This window comes from Saccopteryx bilineata, chromosome 5, assembly GCF_036850765.1.
Source record: "Saccopteryx bilineata isolate mSacBil1 chromosome 5, mSacBil1_pri_phased_curated, whole genome shotgun sequence".
In the NCBI taxonomy this organism is placed as follows: Eukaryota; Metazoa; Chordata; class Mammalia; order Chiroptera; family Emballonuridae; genus Saccopteryx; species Saccopteryx bilineata.
In genome coordinates, this window is record NC_089494.1 from 27,077,421 (window position 1) to 27,086,926 (window position 9,506).

The following is a 9,506-nucleotide window of genomic DNA, read 5'->3' on the forward strand; positions in this document are numbered from 1 at the left end:
GAGGGATAGGGGGTGGGGAGGAGCACAAAGAAAACAAGATGGAAGGTGACAGAGGACAATCTGACTTTGGGTGGTGGGTATGCAACATAATTGAACGACAAGATAACCTGGACTTGTTATCTTTGAATATATGTATCCTGATTTATTGATGTCACCCCATTAAAAAAATAAAATTATAAAAAAAGAAAAAAAAAAAACAGCAATGAGATACCACCTCACACCTGTTCGATTAGCTAGTATTAGCAAGACAGGTAATAGCAAATGTTGGAGAGGCTGTGGAGAAAAAGGAACCTTCATACACTGTTGGTGGGAATGTAAAGTAGTACAACCATTATGGAAGAAAGTATGGTGGTTCCTCAAAAAACTGAAAATAGAACTACCTTATGACCCAGCAATCCCTCTACTGGGTATATATCCCCAAAAACTCAAAAACATTGATACGTAAAGACACATGCAGCCCCATGTTTATTGCAGCATTGTTCACAGTGGCCAGGACATGGAAACAACCAAAAAGCCCATCAATAGATGACTGGATAAAGAAGATGTGGCACATATACACTATGGAATACTACTCAGCCGTAAGAAATGATGACATCGGAACATTTACAGCAAAATGGTGGGATCTAGATAACATGATACGAAGCGAAATAAGTAAATCAGAAAAAACCAGGAACTGCATTATTCCATACGTAGGTGGGACATAAAAGTGAAACTAAGAGACATTGATAAGAGTGTGGTGGTTACGGGGGGGAGGGGGGAATGGGAGAGGGAAAGGGGGAGGGGGAGGGGCACAAAGAAAACAAGATAGAAGGTGACAGAGGACAATCTGACTTTGGGTGACGGGTATGCATCATAATTGAACGACAAGATACCCTGGTCTTGTTATCTTTGAATATATGTATCCTGATTTATTGATGTCACCCCATTAAAAAAATAAAATTATTTAAATAAAAAAAAAAAAAAACTTGTTCATCTTTTTGACAAATATTTATTGAACACTTACCATGTGCCAAATGTGTTCTAGGTTGTAACAATATAGTAGTAAAAAATAAAAATCTTCCTTTAAATATCTTAAAATTTTGCTCATTGATGGTGAACAGTAAAACATCAATGTCTGGCACAGTATCCTAGAGGGGATGAGAGAGTCAGCTAACCGTAATTCATGACTTCCCCCTCCTGGGGCACATACAGCCTAGACTTGAGGGGAAGGTGCTCTTCCAGAGTCCACACGTTGACAAAAACCTGCGAGCTACCATGAGCTAAGTGCCCTTTACAGCCTAGAAATTAAAAGATGCATTTAATGACCAGTCTTCTAGTGCTTCTCTTATCTTTTAGTATTTATGAGAGTTAATAAACTGCCCAGGTTTCTGCATACATAACTGGCAGTAATCTATAATTGATTGAACTAATTAAGTAAAAGAATTGTCAAGAGCTAAAAATAATGAGATTCTAATGAAACAATGCCTAATGCTATAGAGCTACACCAAGGAGTACATACAATCTACTTGAAGATTTATTCCCTAATAAGTTCTGTGTGTGCGTGTGTGCAGACACACGTGCTTTTAATGTATTATTCTGTCAAGTATAGCATATGCCTAATGTTCAAAGTAATGGAAAGTAAATCATTAGAAATTTAGTCTTTTTCAATACCTTGAATGTATAATACCCTTTAATGCTTAATTTCAGAGATAATGAAAGCACCTTCATGTTATGAACACCCTATTATTATTAATCAGAATCTCTTGATTCTTAGAAGGGGCCAAAAATATTAATGCTAAGGTTACTTGAAATTCAACATATTTATGCAAGGTTTGAAGAAGCTCTCATTGCTTTCTTATGTGTGTTATATGCTCCAGTGGGTCTGGTCTGTAAGATATTTACTGCTTTCATCCAGGAGTGGTTACTGGGAACTGGACCCTGGCTTAGTATTTTCTCCTGTGGTGCAGATATCAGCTAAAAAAAATGTGTTTGAAGTTCCTGGGGGTAGAATTATAACCAAACATCAGGAAAACAGAGTTCAGGGATATAGACAATGATTTGGTATGTTTCATATCCTAATAGTTTGGACATGGTCTTTAACAGTTTTCTATCTAAAGTCATTTTTATTTCACCTCTACTTTGCCTTATAATATGATGGTCTCGATGTCTATTTCAGAGCAACTACTGTTACTTGGTATTTCAAATCACATAATTTTTTTGTAGCAAGAGTTTATTTAGAAAGTCACAGAGACCTTGGCCAGCTGGCTCAGTGGTAGAACATTGGCTCAGCATGTGGACATCCGGGTTCAATTCCCAGTCAGGGCACAGAGAAAAAGTTACCATCTGCTTCTCCACTTCTCCCTTTTTCTCACTCTCTCTCTTCTCCCCTTCTGCAGCCATGGCTTGATTGGCTTGAGCACATCAACCTGGGCACTGTGGATGGCTCCTTAGAGCCTCCACCTCAGGTGCTAAAAATAGCTTGATTGCAAGTGTGGCCCCAAATGGAGGTTGCTGGGTGGATCCTGGTTGGGGTGCATGCGGGAGTGTGTCTGTCTCCTCTTCTCTCACTTGGAAAAAGAAGAAGAAGAAAAAAGTCATAGAAGTAGAAGAAGTGAGCCATGAAAGAAGTGAGCCAACTGGGTAGCGTGGGCTTAGGAAACAAGTTACGAAGGCAAAAGAAGGGCCCTTGGTGCTTAGTAGAGAGAGAGAGCAAAGAACACCTGAAGATAAGATTTGAGCAGGCATGCTCTACGAAGAGTGAGCATGCTCAAATCACAAAATTTTTTTTTTAACATTCAACTATTACTTTATTTATATTACTATGCTTAAGTTACACGGAAAGGACAACCAAGCAGTTCTGCCCCATTTCAGGAAAAGTTTCCAATCAACACCAATTACATGGTGACAAATAACCAGGAAAGGTGACATCTTTGAGTCAAGACTGACAAGGAAGAATGGGCTCTGGTGCTACAGTTCATCTTCAACAAGAATATGGCACAACGGCCAGCACAAGCCATACTAACACTGAACCTTTAGCGCTGGTCACAAATTCAGATCTCTTCTCTGAAGCTAGCAAATCAAATGAAATAACTGGGTCTAAAAAAAAAGGTTTAAAATGAAGCCCAAATAAATTTAAAAACCATGCTCTTGACATATTTCCCTTTCAAAATTTACATAAAACACACTTTCTCACACTAATAGCCCAGATTTTTTCCCCACGTAGCCCACCATGTAGCTGCAGATAGACTATTCTGCCTCGAGATGTAAGAGTAGAGAAAAAAAGTAACATCATCTGCATAATATTCTCTCTATACACTGTTGTTGGATGGAAATACAAAATTAAAAAAGGAAAGAAAGAAAGAAAGGTTCCATCTCAGATTCTCATAACCTCTTGTTCTGCAGTTCATGAATCCGACTCTGATGCTAAGGTGACAGTGTATGTAAGTAGGTTTCTGTTTTCAGTGAAGGAGACCTGGGAAAAGATGAAGTTATCTTTTTTTCTTCAAGAGTTATCAGATGGTACATGCTCCTCAAAGCCCTCACTCTCCCGAACTAGAGCGCGTTCCAGGATCAGACGGCCTTCCTTATAACGCTGGCTGTCTTCAGTGGCAGACTCATAGATCCATCCCAGTTTACTGTTGCAGTTTTTACAGCTCATGTCCCGAACCATGTGGCGGCCAGTGAGCATGACCCGGTCTTGAACTTCACTGTACTGCAGATTATCTACCTTGTTAAAAAGAAATGCTCTGCTAGTGGCACCTGTGAACCGAGTGGAGATGAGTTCTGAGCGGTTGGTCAGAATTGTATCACAGTTTGCACAAGAAAACAGATGGGTGCCACCAATATGATCAAGGAAAATTCTGCCCATTTTTATAGCTGAGGTTCTAATGACCCCGATCGGCTGTGAGCTCCGCGGCTGCCTGCGGCTTTTCCTGTCTCAGCTGGGATGAAGCCCTCAAATCACAAAATTTTTAAGGATGCATTTTATGCAAAGATAGAGGATTTTAGGAGTTAAAATATCTAAGTCCCAATAGAGTCAGAAGATAAATATGTAGGAAAAATAGGGAGATAAATACATGACTTGACAGGTTATCCTAAGTTTTGATGAAATGGGACTCACAAATGAACAGGCCAGTAGAAAGATCTCATGGCAGTTACGAAGGATGGCAGGGAATGTCACCCAAGGTGAGACCTTCTGAAATTATGTGTGGAATTATAGCTTCAGTGGTATTAGGACCAAGTGATTAAAGGGTGATCTTAAGCTGTCACAAGATCATTTATGACTCGTATGGACCGACTTTGAGAGGGAGAGCCCTGCACCTAACGCCATTTTCTGCCAACTGCCATGATCATCTGTGGTCCTGGAATAAGTTATTTATTACCCTTGAGCACCAGTTTCCTGCTCTTTGTAAAACAAAGTAGTGAAGAGTTACCTATAGCAGAGGGTTGCTGCAGTGATGTGATCATGATTAGGACATATGTGGTCACTGCACTTAGGAGAATAACCGATAAAAATATTACAGTGCTGTCACATCCTTTAGATATAGTAACATAATGGTAGAATAAAGAAGCAAAATCACCCTAATGTTATTTTACCTCGGTCATTTTCATTATAAAAAAAATGATCATCTAAATTTGAAGAACAGTGCCACATTTTGAAGGGGGGTCGGGGGGAAATTACAATGTAATTACGTGGCTCTTCATTTCTGAAGCCCCAGGAATTCTTCTCTAAAGGAATCAAAGCAGCAAAATCAGGAGCTTCAGCAACTGGGAACATGGAAACAAGGAGTGTACTGTGCTGGAAACTTTAAGAGGGTGTGACATTTGTGAGTGCAGTGTTATGTCAGGAGCTACCTTCTGGAGGGATGTGATGAGATCTGATAAGATGTGATGTGGCGTGACATGATGTGACATGATGTTACATGACATGGATACCAGAATGTGCATTTGAGAAAAGCAGAACTGTTTACTTAGGATTTAGAGCCACCGTGTTCTAGCTGTATAATCCCTGGAATCCCCAGAATCTCTCTGGAACTTATATGAAAAGTGAACATACATAGTCTTGCTATTTCATAGAATTTTTTTAAATTTGATATTGCATATAAAACTATTGTAATAATAAAGTGCCCCCAAAGCTTGGAAACATTGGTATGTAAAGACACATCACCCCCATGTTCGTTGCAGCATTGTTCACAATGGCCAAGACATGGAAACAGCTGAAGTGTCCCTCGGTATAGGATTGAATAAAAAAGATGTGGTACATATATACAATGGATTACTATTCAGCCATAAGAAATGATGACAGCCTGACTAGTGGTGGCGCAGTGGATCAAGCATCGACCTGGAACGCTGAGGTCGCTGGTTCAAAACCCTGGCTTGCCTGGTCAAGGCACATATGGGAGTTGATGCTTCCTGCTCCTCCCCCTCTTCTCTCTCTCTCTCTCTCTCTCTCTCTCTCTCATCTCTAAAATGAATAAATAAATAAAAATAATTAAAAAGAAATGATGACATAGTGCCATTTATGACAACATGGATGGACCTTAAGAACATTATATTGAGTGAAATAAGTAAATCAGAAAAAGTTAAGAACTGTATGATTTCACACATAGGTGGGTTATAAAACTGAGACTCATAGACATAGATAAAAAGTGAAGTGGTTGCCAGGAAGAGGGGGACATAAGGGAGGGAGATGGGGGAGAGAGTAGGGGAAAGGGCATAAAAAAGGACAAATATAAGGTGATGGAAAATGATTTGACTTTGGAGGATGGGCACACAACATAATCAACAGTTCATCTGCTATAGAAATCTTTACCTGAAACCTATGTACTCTTGTTGATCAATGTCACCTGGTTAAATTTAATTTTCTAAATAATGCCAACTCTGCAAGCATAAGTTTATATGATGTTCATGATGATAATAGTGTAAGTAAAATCCAGATCTCAAAATTTAACATTTAGTCAAATTGTTATTCTTTTGTATATGAAAGCTCAAGAATTGAAAAATACAAAAAAAATTCTTTTAAAGAGAGGACATAGACTACAAATTGCAATTTAAACTTAAAATTCTTCCAATTATTCATATAAATTCTTGAGATTTCATACCTTACCTGTTATGGGTTGAATGCTTGTGTCCCCTCAAAATTCGTATGTTAAAACCCTAACCCCCAGTGTAATGTTATTTGGAGATAAAATCTTAAGGACATAATTAGGTCATGAGGATGGAGCCCTCATGATGAGAATAGTCCTTAGAGGAGAGATACAAGAGAGCTAACATCTCTGCTGAGGTTGCTGATTCAAAACCTTGGGCTTGCCCAGCCAAGGCACATGTGGGAGTTGGTGCTTCCTGCTCCTCCCCCCTTCTCTCTCTCTCTGTCTCTCTTTTCTAAAACGAATAAATACATAAAAGTAATTTTTTTAAAAAAGAGAGCTAACATCTCCTCTCTCTCTCTTGTGAGGATACAACCAGAAGGTTGCCATCTGCAAAAGAGGGCCTTCACCAGCACTCCTGCATCTGCCAGCATGTTGATCTTTGACTTTCCAGCTCCCAGAACTGTGAGAAACCAATGTCTACTATGTAAGCCATCCATTCTGTGATACGTTGTTATAGCAATCTGAACTATGACATTACTCCAATAAATTCTGCTTATTAATAGGTTCTCCCTGTGTCTGTTTCTGTTCTCTGGGTCTCTCTCTTTATATGTATCAACTTACGTATGCCTCACAACTCAATCCACTATTGCTGTAGAAAGAGTCTAGTTGTATATGAAATATGCAATTATACAGTGATACTGTATCTGTCAATACTATATCTACAGTCATTTGTATCAGAATCTAAATCTGTTGATCACAACACAGTGTGAGATACATCTGCACATAGCAGTGAGTTATGTGAGCATGACTCATCAGAACTTAAACTATGATGTTCAGAAGATGAATATGATGACGAACATAAGTCTAAATCTGACTTTCTTTGGCATAAACCTTATGTAATTGGGACACCTTCTTGTGCCTGATATATGGACATATTAAAGATTTGATTATTCAGGCCCTGGCCGGTTGGCTCAGAGGTAGAGCGTCGGCCTGGCGTGCGGGGACCCGGGTTCGATTCCGGGCCAGGGCACATAGGAGAAGTGCCCATTTGCTTCTCCACCCCCCCCTCCTTCCTCTCTGTCTCTCTCTTCCCCTCCCGCAGCCAAGACTCCATTGGAGCAAAGATGGCCCGGGCGCTGGGGATGGCTCCTTGGCCTCTGCCCCAGGCGCTAGATTGGCTCTGGTCTCGGCAGAGCGACACCCCAGAGGGGCAGAGCATCGCCCTCTGGTGGGCAGAGCATCGCCCCTGGTGGGCGTGCCGGGTGGATCCTGGTTGGGCGCATGCGGGAGTCTGTCTGACTGTCTCTCCCTGTTTCCAGCTTCAGAAAAATACAAAAAAAAAAAAAAAGGATTTGATGATTCAGATTGTTTTTGGGGACTTTCTGTATCTGAAGAGAAAGAAAAATCCAGAGTGGGAAACAATATACTAGCTGCTTAAAATGATTACTGGCAAAATGTGGTGAAAATGAATGCCCAGATACATGGGTCTCTGTGTCAGGGTAGGGGTGGGCAATTTCTTCATATGTGTTTCAGGTGGGTAGAGCTACTTTGTTCACAGAAGTCTTTTTTCTCAGATTAGCCCTATCGACCTAGTAGTTGTAATTAGGGCAATAAGTTATCTGTCAAACATTTTTTTTTTATCTTTTATGTCTAGGTCTTCATAGGTTTTTCATATCAAGTTGGAAGAAGCCACATCAATGAGTTCATCTCAAATTCAGAGCCCTACAAATAAATTTGATTTAGGAGATTGGTAATTTGTGTTGGAAATAGAGTGAACCACTGGAAGAAAGGCTACGACCCAGGAGAGAGCTGCGGTTTCCTTAACTTACATCATTCTGACACCTCCGACCTCATCAGCTTTCTTCCAGATGACCACAGAGCTTCATGTAGCAAGGCCTAGAAGGGGAAAAGTTGGGTCAAAGCATAAGAACGTTTTTCAAGTTTCTCTTATGTGCATCAATTGTGTTAGTTTGCAATCCTATTCATAAAATTTATGTAACAATTTTTTTATGTGTGTGACAGAGACAGAGATAGAAACAGAGAGAGGGACAGATAGGTAGAGACAGGAAGGGAGAGAGATGAGAAGCATCAATTCTTCTCACCTTAGTTGTTCACTGATTGCTTTCTCATATGTGCCTTGACCAGGGGGCTACAGCAGACTGAGTGACCACTTGCTCAAGCCAGCAACCTTGGGCTCAAGCTGGTGAGCCTTGCTCAAATCAGATGAGCCTGCATTCAAGCTGGCAACCTCGGGGTGTCGAACCTGGGCCCTCTGCGTCCCAGTCTGATGCTCTATCCACTGTACTACCATCTGGTCAGGCTATAACAATTTTTAAGATATTAATTTGAGGGGCAAACTATATCCCATTGTTTTAATTTGTACTTTAAGTATTAGTAAGGAAACTTTTTATGTGTTTGTTAACTATTTTTACTACTTGTTTTTTTTTAAATGACGTGTTTATGTCCTTTACTCAATAGGTCATTTTAAAATAATAACCATAGCATACATGCAATTAAAGGAAGCAGTTTTTTGGAACAGATCATTTTCTTGTATTTTTTTTAAAGAAGGGTACTAAGCTTGGAGAATCACAAGTACAAATTAACTTTTTCTATCCAATATTTTAAAGCACAAGGCTTTTATTTCTGCTATAAAAAGGGAGGGGTAGATGGGGGGGTTCAAATGCTATTTTTGCTTATGCTCTTTCATTTCAATCCAGAACACTAAAACACAATTTGTCATATATCCATAATCTCTCATTTTGAGGTTATCCCCTAAGTACATTATTGTTTTATGGGACCATATACCTTTCAAGTTAAATAACAATTCATCCACCTAAGAAAAAAATTTCTCCAAAAAAATAAAAGAGGTGTATATATATGTGCATTTAAGGAAACTAGAGTTCAACAGCAGCAGTGAATCATCAATGTTTTTACACTAAATTGTTATTGGATAGCATTTCTTATGGGAGAAGTAATAGAACAGTGAATGCTTGGGGGTTTACTCATCCTGCTTACCACGTTCAGATTTTAAAAAGCTTTGGTTATGTTCCTCCCTAAACCTCCAAAGGTCTTAGTCAGCATTCTTTAATGCAGGGGTCCCCAAACTTTTTACACAGGGGGCCAGTTCACTGTCCCTCAGACCGTTGGAGGGCCGGACTATAAGAAAAAACTATGAACAAATGCCTATGCACACTGCACATATCTTATTTTAAAGTAAAAAAACAAAACGGGAACAAATACAATATTTAAAATGAAGAACAAGTACATTTAAATCAACAAACTGACCAGTATTTCAATGGGAACTATGGGCCTGCTTTTGGCTAATGAGATGGTCAATGTGCTCCTTTCACTGACCACCAATGAAAGAGGTGCCCCTTCCAGGAGTGTGTGTGGGCCCGATAAATGGCCTCAGGGGGCCACATGTGGCCCGTGAGCCGT

At 39.8% G+C, this 9,506-nt stretch overlaps 1 pseudogene; it reads right to left on the bottom strand.

Annotated features, from left to right (window-relative positions):
* Positions 1 to 3,208: 3,208 nt before the first annotated feature.
* LOC136338368 (protein yippee-like 5 pseudogene) lies at positions 3,209 to 3,928 on the bottom strand (annotated as a pseudogene).
* Between the last annotated feature and the right edge of the window lie 5,578 nt (positions 3,929 to 9,506).